Raw genomic sequence first — 12775 nt, forward strand, 5'->3', positions numbered from 1 at the left:
TGGCTAGAGACAACTCAACTTTCAAAGTGGAAATAAAAGGATCTTCAGAAATAATCCCTCTCAACCGACTGAAGCTAGCGTTGAGTTCATCAGAATAAAGATAATTTTTATTTTCTTTGTGTCACATGGTTATATTTAATTTATAATTTTGGTTGTTTTTGTTTTCATCGTTTATTGTTGCTTGTTATTGTTTTTCAAAAAGGGGAAAGTGTAGTTAACATGTTTAGACATGGAAGGGGGTAGCCCTGATTGGAAGAGGGACCAGAGAGAGTGAGGTATTTAATACAGGAAGATATATAATAACTATGTGTGTTTACTTTAATTTCAGATACTAAGTCTCGTAAAGGCCCGAACACCACTTATACATAAGAGATCAATAACAAAAACAAAATCGGAACAGTGTTCTGGAATACGCCAGCAATATTTCATTAATACGACTACATTGTTATTTGTTCGATCAAATTATGCTTATGATATACATGATGGATCCTGTATACAGTTTTTCCTGTTGAGTTGTTTTCATTTATTCATACAGAAAGAAAGATAAACTTTGCTTTATTGATATTCTAGATAAAGATCATTTGTTACTAGAAAATATAGGAATGTTCAATGATAAGTGAAAACCATTTAAGAGGAAATGCCAAAAATATTCGAAAAGAAGGATTTCCCTCATTGTCTCGTGGATTTGGATCTTAGATATAATGTTATAAAAAACATTAGAAACATAAGATTTTTTTTTCTTTATTTCAATATGGACACATGAAGCACTGCTTTGTGATCACAGATCCTACTGACATCGTTTCGAGAAAAAAGTTTTCAGTAACATAAACATTCAGAATATATTGATAGGATATAATAATGGGATCAGGGCACCTACACCCCTAGACCACTAACCCCCGACCTTTTAGCTCTCGGGTTTCACTCCCTCAGTCATCTACCCCCGAATCCTTTATTAATTATCGTTTTTTATCCATGTACGGACACTTTGCCAATAACCTTTTTGTGGAATCATCATTTCGCCGAACGGACACATTGACATAAAATGTTAGTTATTTTATTCAAATTGCAATAATTAAGTGTTCATTAATTGATTCATTTCACTATGAAGATATTTCAAACGGCTCAAAATGCTATTAGAACCGTTGTAACAAAAATCACATTGCCAAAAAGATGTCATGATTCCACGGCGTTACCTCGCTAACACAAAAAATACACTATATACTTTGTTGTCAGCTGTCGATACCCTCGTCTCTCATGATACTTCATGGATAGGATAACCTTTATTCATAAATTATACTTGATGGTCGATGAGTAAATTTGAACATACTTTTAAGATATCTCAATTGTGACTTTTTACCATTAACACTTATAAATACATCGAAGCTTTCCTTCAACAAAATATAACTCTAACTTGGTGCTATTCAATCAAAATAATACTATCAAGAAAATGTCTTAATGTTAGTTATAATTTATTGTATGATAATAATAGTATTAATTGTCATAACATAAAAATGTAGTTACGAATATCAATATACCAGGTGTATATAACAAATTGTAAATAGCATGTGAATAAATTTAAGGCAAAATAAAATAATTTTTCCATGAGACGGTAGATATTCATTCCTTACATGGGACGTAAAACAATTTAGATAAAGACAAATCTGTCACGACAATCTAAGAGGATAAATAATTTTAAATTAGGTGTTCCCTTTAATATTCGAAATACGATACATAGCGACGAAGAAGTTGAGAATTATATTATGCAATCATGAAATGGTAGTTTCATGAACCTCTGGAACTGATATCATCCTAAATAAGTGTCTTCATTAATTCTTAGTAACCATAAAGGATGAATGGATAACTTTGGAACGAAATCTAAAGAAAAAAATGAGGTAATAAAGTAACAAATTACATAGAAAATATTCATAATATTTACATGTTTACAATTAAATGTTTACAAAATATTCATTCCATTTGGGGATCAATAATTCCCTCAATTTCTTAGCACTTAGTTTGGACCTCCTTTTCATATTTATCATATTCATCATACTAAATACCCGTTTTCTACTTCGAGAATTCAAAAACATCTTCTTTACATTAGAAATTAGTTCGTTCGTTAAAAGGCAACTTTTTTTAACCATATCTGTAATCCATGAACACCACATACAATGTGAATCAATTCCGGGAAATTTGTGTGAAGATCTTTTCCTGCTTTTAGATAATCCGAGATGGCATCAGTGATAAAAACTTCAAGTCTACATGGTACTAAAATCTTCTCCCAATAACTTATAAACTGAGCTAAGCTTTACATTGTTTGCGTCTGCAATCTTAATATCAATCAAATCGATAAGGTAAGGTCTTCCACAGAAATTTCAGTTCAAAGTGCCAATTAAAATTGCCGTCAATTACCTCCCTTGATGGTATCTTGTCTCATCTAATGCAACAAAAATATCCTTTTCTTTCACCTCTTCTTTTATTCTATTCATAACTTTTTGACATACTTTCCAAAAAAAGTTGTTAACGATCCATCGACCCGGAGTAGTTTTTCTAGTATATTTTTCCATAAAATTGTAGAAAACGGAGTGATCCATAACATTTAAATATATATTACACGGCAAAAATAACTTTTCTATGACTAAATTGAGCGATTTGCTGTTGAATTCCCCTTCGTTTCTTTGAATCTTGTGTTTCTTGAATACTTTTAAGTTGTTGATGTGATGGGAGGTTTTAGAGTGGCTGATTACTTGCTAGAAATAACGAGATGGGTACGAGAAATCGCAAAAACTGCAAGACATACTCTTATTCTCCAAATCATAACTTCACACATCAGTAGCTCCGTTGTTAGATAACCATGAAAAAAGGCACAGTTTCTTCGCCATGATGCACGTGAGAGAGCAACAAGGGGAATTTGCTTTGTTGACTATCTATACAATACAGAGGATAAGTTGTTTATAAGATACAAGGGTACTAACGTTTTTTGTTAATTTAATTATATAATCTCTTTCAAAATCAAATTCAATCTTTAATCACGATTTCAACAACAATATTCATGTTATATTTTTTTCATATATAAACGTTCAAGTAATAAGTTATTATATACTTATGCTCCGTTTCCAGAACAACAGGATTATAATTTCTTGTTGATCGTTATATATATATATACTGGTCATCTTATTATTTCTATAAATAAATTTTGGCTATCTTACATAGCTACACTTATAAGTTATAATATAATATTACTAAGTAATATTATAATACAGTATCGAATAAAATAATATGTAAGATTTTAATATGAATCAATATTAGGTTGGGGAAAAAGTGATTTCTTATTTCTTTTCATACGATAAGGCCTTGTAAAGGGGTGAGTGTATACTACAAACTCTTTTAGGACGGTATTGCACTTGGTCGATTCAGTCGTGACTTATTGTGCGCCGAGTATTGTGGTCTCAAAGAAAGAAATGTGCCATATTTTTCATTTTTACTACTTGAAAGGGAAAAACGCGTAATTTCTAAAGCGAATTGTGACTGGCTAAGAAAAATGGATCACTTGCGTCAATGTTAAGCGACAGGGATTGTAGTCAAAAGCCAAGGAAGCGCTCCATGCCGTGTTCAAGCCAGCATTGACTGTCAAGAAGGTGTTGTGTTCTACTATGAACTTAAATAATAAATTAAATTAATAATTACATTTGTAAGGTTTTAAAAAAATTGAATGTTTGGTATTTATTTAATAGGTGGTAACAATTCAAGGAGTAGATGCCTCAAGAAATGAAATCTTAGGGGGTGGTCGTCCAGAAACTTATTGATGATAGGAAAGATTTATAAAAAATAAGCAACGTGGGAGGAAAATAATTACATTATTTTTAGTATTTTCTTATTACCTCGTTTTTGAAGCATGTTGGAAGTAAATCAATAATTAAAAAAGTTTACATTCACGCCAAGAATCCCTATGTTATACCTCAGATACAAATCGATATATTACAGAGTTTCTAAGCTAAGTTATCGAGAACAATTAATTCATTGATTAAAGATTATTATAGACAAATTACAGCATACAGTTCCTTAATTTATCATGTGACAATAGGTTTACATATTATAGTCGTATGAATATGTAAGTAGAACGGTATTAGAATATCAATAGAATATTAGTTACATACATTCCTAGTAAAATCTCTTTTTGACATCATTCCTATGACATGAAAAGAAAATCTTGTTTCACTTCTCTTCATCTTCTTTCTCTCAAATGCATTTGGAGGTCGTCGAGCTGTATTGTTAAATATCTGCATCGAATATTATTATCAAACAAATTTAGATATAACCCATATCACTGCATTATATTTGATCTGTGATGAAAGGTGACACTTAATGCTGTGTTGGTCCTTATTTATTCCGTCCAATCCAGTCTTAGGATCGGTCATATCGGTCCTTGGACACGATTTTTCGTTACTAACACAAAAATATATATTTCGTTGTCAGCTGTCAATTACATCGTTATTATTTTATATTTTTACTTAGTTCAATATAATATGTGATATTATATATAGTGATGAAAATTATGTGTATTGTTGGGCATGTTAAAAAAGAAAAAAAAAAAGAAACTGCAAATCAAAATGGTAACTCGGACTATTTGAAGAATTTTTTTAATGTTTCTTTAATTGGTTAGATGGAGTTGTACTGATTAAGTATGAGTAAACATTATAGTATTACATTTACTCCATCTAAACTAGGAACTTTTTGCTCGAACGTACAGATATTGAATTGAAGAGAATAACTTCTCTGTAGCGCGTTGTTTATGAGCTATGACAATTCCATTCAGAACGTTCGCGCCCTGGTAATTTCTAGAGAAAGAAATAATCTTTAGAAGACATTTTTGGAGGAGAGGAGCTAAGTTGTCATGCCGTTTCATTAAATCACCTAAAATAAAATCTGACAAGGGAGGAGGGGGAGAGAAGTAAATAAACTAAGACATTAGAAAAATTACTCCAATGTCGATCCCCATTTCTATTCTGAGACCCATAAAGTTTTAGAATTGTTAACTCCGCAACACATTCTCAGGGCTACTCTCCTTCTCTTATGAGCACACTCGGATATTTAATCAAGTTTGGAGTATGATTGAATGTAGTAGGAAAGGAAATTCACACCTCAAAAGTTCAATCAATAATAATGACAGCAATTAAGGAAAATAACTTTCATACTTCAGATTACTAATTCCAAAGAACGCCCCAATTAAAAAAATATAGACGATTTACATTATTAATTTTTTAATGAAATAATAAAAAAAAAGAATTAAAATGACGTCAGGAGAAATCAATTTGACTCAAATTTGGTATATGGTATTATTGATAGTAGACCCACTCAGAAATGAAATTTTGGATCTGTAATTCAATCCACCTCTGCGTTCTAAGTTCTTAAATATGAAGGAATTGGCTTTTTCATGAATGTTTGATTAGCGATATCCCGTAAACTATGGCAATTATGGTCCTTAATTATTTTGAAATTTTAATCATATTAGGACAAAATACATGTAAATCCTGGGTTCTGACCACTTGGCCACTTGGTATTCCTCAAGAAGTTTTTTTTTTTTTTTTTTTGTGAAATCCTCGGAAGAACCCTGTTTTTTATATAACTTCTCTCTTTTATAGAAAAAAAACTCAGCTTGCTCTAAAACTTGATCCTTACATAATACTTTGACGATGCAGTAGGGATGAAGAAATGAGCAGTATTTTCATTTGATATAAAAATAGGTCTTCTCATTTTGCATTTAGATTGTATATTTATATGTATGTATATTAGAATCCTGTTAAAAGAGTGGAATATTGATCAGATTCTCTGATCTAGTATCTTTAGTATGTATTTAAAACGGAGTACAAAAAGAGGGGATATTCTAATGGGTTTATTTACGGGGTGGGGATTTTAAATCCGGAAATTTTAAGAATAATGTATACAAACAAAAATCCCGCCTGTATTTTGCCGCGTCTAATTTTTCCTAAAAGAGATGGCAGCATAATATATTCCCTACCTTTTTATGTTTTTATGTTATCAGTTCGAACTTTACTGTTGAATCTCGATCATATTAATTATATAGATGCGACACGTCTTTACCTTTATTTCATGACACAACCCTTCATTCAAGAAGCAACAAGGCCGTCTGGCCAAAATAAGTCAATCAAACACACTGCTACTCTCTAATGTACTATCAATGTCATATTATTTCTTCAAAATTTTTAAACTGAATTACATCTAATATGTTTCCTAATATTTAACTCCTACATAGTATGATACTGTTTTGTAATATTATATAAAAATCATAGTTATATATTTGTATTTGTGTATGATAGTTAAAAAACAATCATCGAAATAATAAAATGGCTAATATATACACTATATAAGCGACGAGGAATCAACAAGAAATTGTATTCCCGTCCTTTTGGGAATGGAACATAAGTACAGAACAACTTATTACTTCTTTTTTTATTCAAAAAGAATAAATCATGAAATAGTCATGACGTATCAAGCGAGACGAGGGAATCGAAAGCTGATAACGAAATATCTTAGGCATTTTTGTGTTAGCAAGACAACAGTAGAAGAAGGAAAAGGAAAATAATGATGAAATAATTATTAAAAAAGAATAGTCAATGAGTTCTAGTTGAAAATAATCATTTTTAATGAAAAATTCCTATTGGACAACTCAAATGAACTTTGTATAATGATAAAGCTATAATATTTGTCGTAATTGTAATTTTATATTAACATTATATTTCGGCAAATCTTCCATTTTGGTATAATATATTTGAGAATCTCAAAAAAAATAGATCAACTGAATGTATACAATTCAAAATCAGAGAAGAACAGAGCTGACCATAAAATTCATTAATCAATGGTTTATAAATCATAAGTCAATCATATTTATATTATTTTCCTTTTTTCTTTTTCTCCTTGCTGTATCATTAATCTGATCGAGATACAACAAACAATAAAGTTCGAACCAAATTTATAGAAATATCAAAAGGCGACCAATATATATTATCTCTTTTAGGCAAAATTACCTTTGGTAAAAATGTAGATGGCAAAAAATTACTGGCATATAAAATCGTTTATAATTACAATTATTTTCACAAAATTAACTCAGCAATTCACAAATATTTTACTCTTATATGGCAGGGTCCATATTGAAGTAAATTACTCAAACCAACACCCTTCAACTTCAACCACAGCCTCCTCCAATCTGAACCTGCTAAAGGACTTAATGAGTAACTCCTAGTATGTACACTGCCTCAAAAATGGAAGCCCAAAAGGAGTCAACAGTCTTATGTGAATGTTTATTTGTTTATTCTCTCCAAGACACATCATGCAGTGTAGCCTAAAGGGTTTATATCCAGGTATGAACCCAGGAAGCCACTTTTTCCTTCCCCAAAACATAAATGTCTTAAAAATGTGTGTTATTCAAGTATAAATATGGTACATATCCCCCGATACGGAACACATCTATGCTCTGATTTGTCATTTGAATAGAAGCACGCAGGCTGAAAACAGTGTTGGTTACAAGTTTATTTGACTCTCTCTCAATGACACGCTACAAATAATAGTCAAAGGGGCTTATATCTGGCGAGCTAGGAGGCTACATATACTTTACCCAAAAGAAGCATTCAGTTTTTTGATCTCAGAAGGATCATGAGTCTTCCTTGTAGTTGTTCCCCACCCATCAGACTCCTTGAAAGGTTTGACAACATTGTAAAAAGTTGATTTGGACAGTCTTGTAAACTCAATAATCTCTGGGCGTGCACCCAACACAGATTTAAACAATACTCGCCCCACGGCGTTCGTATTTTGAGGACATCTATAGGATGTTGTATTTTTTCGTATAAAGTTTTGTGAGTTGAATCTGACGAGTATATTTTTATAAGCATGAATCTCAGGGTTGGTAAGATATTATTGAGCTATAATCTTGTTCTGGATTTAAAATTTCCATCCTGTATACAGATTAGGATGATATCTGTATGTAGAAGTATGTATTGAAATGCAATGTTTCTTCCATTTTAATTTTTTAATGAAAGATCGTTAAGACATCATTCCAGTCATTCTTTAAAAGGAAAATACCTACCTAGTTTTTATTTGAGTGTGTATTTATACCTATTTGAACAATTTTCACTTTTCAGGGTCAAATAGAGTTTTCTATGTGGGTTTAATTTGCAGTCAAAGGGGAGGTTTTTATTCGGGAAGGATCAGGAAGAAAAGAAGAATTCAAAAAGTCAATCAATTAGGTAGAAATAAACCTAAGATTTATTGAAAGTGGATCCAGAAGATTTTAACCTGGGTATTCATTCAAATGGAGTGATAAATATCACAGATATATGGGCTGTGTCGTAATCAAAGGTCATTCATTACTAAGACAAATCGGTTGTACATAATAAAATATAATATTTCCAATGCTTTTGCAATAGAAAGACGTAATTTGTGTTACATATAATATTTATCATTGTAGTTATATGCTCATCTCAATTCAAGTTTATAAATACAACGCATTAGTTCAATTTTATCATTTTCAAAGCAATTATTAGGGGACATCTATCTCCTTTATGATATTTTGGGGAATTATCTATTTGATTCAATATATTCCACAATGGCAATAGTGTTGAATTGACCTAGGACTGTATAAAAAGTCTATTTTTCTTCCCTTTTAGTCTTTTTTCTAATCGATTAGCTGTTCCTTCTGTCCTACAGTCTATGCTGAGCTAGGAATGAAGTAAATAAAACCAATAAAAAAATAATTAGTGATAGCTAGAACGTGTGTAAATATTTATAAAACAGAGTAATTAAGGATTTCATCATGATTTTAATCATGGCAAATATGAATTCGACGAGTCAGATGGAGCGCAGGAAGCTATTTTGGTTATTTCTCACCAAGGCATGACTTAGACAGAAATGAGGTTTGAACTTGGTGTTTCCAGCCAGACCGACTGGACCTTGGAGAGGGAGGCTGCTAATGCTCCTGAGAGGGTTAGGCCCAGTGTAGCATGGTCATATGAGACTATTATGTACGACATAGAGGAGAAAGAAGGAAAGACCACGATCAAAGGACTCTCAAGCAAGTTTTACATGGATAGGAGCAGCATGAGGAGGCTTATTCAGAAGGATATTGGCCTTTAGAGTTACAAGAGGACACTGAGGTAAGCCTTGAATCCGATCGGTTACAAGAAAAGGTTTACATCAGGAAAAAAGTGCCTGAGTCACCTGAAGAAAAACCCATCTAAAGTTGTAATCTGGCCCTTGGATGAGATGCTCTTTTCGCTTGGTGAAATGGTGTCAACAGATGCACTAAAAGGAACTTGCCTCAGCTTACAATACGCACTACGGGAAGAGAAGAAAAATTTGCTAATTTGCAAATGAATTCAGTGATAAAATCGTATGGATTAAAGTGCAATCTGGTCTTCCTTGAGCCTGCTGAGAAGTTGGATTCAGCCACCTACATTATCTATTTGAGAAAGGAGATCTTCCCCAGAGCCAGGAGGATCTGCAGAGAGGACTGGTGGCTGTAGAAGGACAGTGCCAACTGTGGAACCTCCAAAGTCACGCAAGGTATGTTAATGGAGGAAGCTTCTGTCTTCTTTCGAAAGGAATGCTGGCCTCCCCACTCACCTGATCCTGTACCAATCGACTACGCCATATTTAGGGGTTTCAAAGTAATCTAAGTGATATCCAATTCATAATCCAGGAACAGTTGAAGGCTGCCGTAGTTGACGCTTGAGTCAACTTTGACCAGAGCTTAATCAAAAATAGCTTTAAAAAATAAAATCATGAGCAAGCTGGAATAGATTGTTGCCCACAACAGTGAATGAACTGATTAAAATTTGTTTGTCTTAATCTACATTATATTTAATTAAATAAGAATGTCTTTTTTAAATTATTAACTTTTATCCAGCCTAAAACCGAGTGTCTCGTCTTAAACGAACACAATCGTATAAGGAGTGAGATTTGTGATTAGTTCCTACCCCACATGACTGCTTACAGCTAGAAATAGTAAGGGTCTTAGAACCGAATCCGAAGTATCCATGTTTCGGTATAAGTAAGCTTGTATTATCCCAAAAGATCCAAGATACGAGACCCGAACTTTTACTCGTCATAAAAAAGATCCAGTGAAAAAAGAGTTTAAAAATCAGTTAGTTTCTTCGCAACTATGGAACTATTGTTCAGTGATTGTGTATAAAGTTTAAAAGGAGCTCATTATAATTCAACCAATCAACGTCCAGAACACTGATTAGGAGAAAAGAATCAAAAACATCCTCAGCTGACATCAAAATATATTTTTGTGTTAGGTAGGCAACACTATTCAGAAAAGCACTCAAATGTACACTGTATTTGGTCGTTAGCTATCGAAGTTTCTTGTTTCTTTTCTCTAATCTTTACATTGTTTAGTTGTATACGAATGTGTTTTTATTATGCTCTCAACAACTAAAGGCCCTTTGGGCCTTTTTCTGTTTTTTTTTTGTGATGAGTTGTTTCCAGATACCATAAAGTTAATGATAATTATAATAATAATCCTATTTTATATCAGTCCAAACTTCGGTAAAATGTTTCTAAAATTCGAGACAAGTATACGCCACATTTTAGTTTCTAGATCTGTATCCGAAAGTTTTTGTACCCGAAATTTACCCAAGTATTTAGGCCTAAACATCCGAACCGACCCAAGAAAATGTGGATCTGTCCTATCTTTAATTGAAGCTGACCTAAGTAAACTTTATGACAGCATAGCCTCTATCCTACCCAAACATTTTTCTAATTGTTTGAGTACCGCGTTCGTTTTAGATCGTCTTTTTCTTTTAACAAACCGGTGTTTCAAATTATTTTCATCTATGTTAAATGAGTTATGTGATTTATGATATTGTGCTGAACATCATTTATATACAAAGCAAACACTCTTCTAACATGCAATATGTTAATAACAAAGTAATATTTTTTACATGCTTTTATTTTTGAATAAAAAGGAAAAAAAAAAAAAAAAAAAAAAAAATACTCCCCCAATGAAAAGTATCACTTTTCATCATTTTTTTTTGTGCATTCATTTGTAGAGTATCGTCAAAATCTGGATTGTTCCTAAAAGAATAAAAAACAAGATTTTCAATCATTTATTTTTAATGTATGTAAATACATTCATTGTTCTATTAGAAGGAAAAAAATACTACTATATCATTCAAATGGCCGTTATTAGTTGCATCAAGGAATGAACTCAATGATTGATGTGACACAGTTGGCCCCTTAACACAAAGACAAGCTAAACTATATTTTTTCTAAACATTAAGTGAGGACTACAATTATATTTTTTGACGAATTATCGTCAATTTTCATGAACAAATGAGCATCCAAATGTTTGTGTGTGCTGCAAATTGCATTTTAAGTAGACAAAATCAATCGTCACAATACAGTAATGATACATTTACAGATATTATTTGAAAGGGACGATTATAAGTCTCTCAAATACAATAAAGTGTTATATTTCTACTCTTGATCCTTTGGATCTTCTTCCATCTCTTTCTTTTACTTATTGTAATTATTTAATACGTGTGCTATATTTGTGGTGGTCGCCCTTTACGAGACTTGCTATATGAAATCAAAACACACTTAGTTATTAGATATCTTCCTTTATTGATAACTTCACTCCCTGTAGTCCCTCTTCCGATCAGGGGTACCAGCTCCTATTTCTAAAGATGGCTTCTACACTTCTTCCTATATAAAAAAATAAGCAACAATAAAGGACAAATATAACGAAATAAAGCTCAAAATTATTAATTTAACATTTTCATACGAGACAAACGGTTCATATAAATGATTCCTGGAAATCATTTTATTTGCACTTTGAAAGTTCAGTTGTGTCTAGCCAGAAAGGTATACAGACCCAAACTACATTTTTCAAATTCTATCATCTCTAACCCTTTCACTCTTTCGCATTTACGCATTTCTTTCGAAGTTCAAACTTTGCTGTGTTAGTGATGATTAGTTCTAGGATACGATAGGTATAGTTCGAACAGTTTCTTGAACAGAATCTGGTGTTGAATCTATACGAGATTATTCAATGGCTTCGCCAAAATTCATATGTTTTCTCCATATACCATTTCTGCTGGGGTAAACTCACTATCGGTCATTTGATTGCTTCTCATCTGTAACAAGCATAATAGGAGATGTTCATCCCATTTACCATCCTTTGGTCTAATTAATTATTTTAGTTTCCTATGTCTTCTCTCCAGTAATCTTTTAGCTTGTGGTCTGTAGGACGGATCAATTTATGTGTTTGATCCCAAAATATTTGATGAAATTAGACTATATTGCATTTACAAATTGTCGGCCTATATCCGAATGAATAGTCTCAAGTACTCCAAAATTTGATAACCAACACTTCTTCAAAGCTTTATCCACTTCTGTTGAAGTTTTGTTAGACATTGGTTCAGCACATATCCATTTGGTGCATGAATCAATGCAAGTGACCAAGTATTTGGTTGTTTTTTTTTTACTTGATTTTTCAAATGGCGAAATAATATCCACTGAAATGTTCTGAAATCTAGCTGAAGTTGGAAGGTCAAAAGGAACAGTTTGATGCCTTGTTATTTTGGTCTTTTTATATTGATTACACTTTTGGATGATTTTTATTGCTCCATGTTTTAATACAAAGTTTCGTTTGATAGGTGCGATTATGGCGTATTCTCCAATATGCCCAGCGGTTTCATGTATTAACTTGGCTTTTTCTTTATACATTACCTATAAAACTGGATTTTCAACTAAAATATAA

The 12775-nt window shown here is 32.2% G+C and overlaps 1 long non-coding RNA gene across 1 annotated transcript; it reads right to left on the reverse strand.

Moving 5' to 3' along the window:
• Window positions 1–1447: 1447 nt before the first annotated feature.
• Window positions 1448–2972, reverse strand: LOC139906629 (uncharacterized). The gene is made up of 3 exons (XR_011782269.1): window positions 1937–2972; window positions 1732–1875; window positions 1448–1674 (listed from the first exon to the last, which is right to left on the reverse strand). It is a non-coding gene; the product is annotated as an uncharacterized lncRNA (long non-coding RNA).
• Between the last annotated feature and the right edge of the window lie 9803 nt (window positions 2973–12775).

This window comes from Lepeophtheirus salmonis, chromosome 11 (assembly GCF_016086655.4).
Source record: "Lepeophtheirus salmonis chromosome 11, UVic_Lsal_1.4, whole genome shotgun sequence".
Lineage (NCBI taxonomy): Eukaryota > Metazoa > Arthropoda > Copepoda > Siphonostomatoida > Caligidae > Lepeophtheirus > Lepeophtheirus salmonis.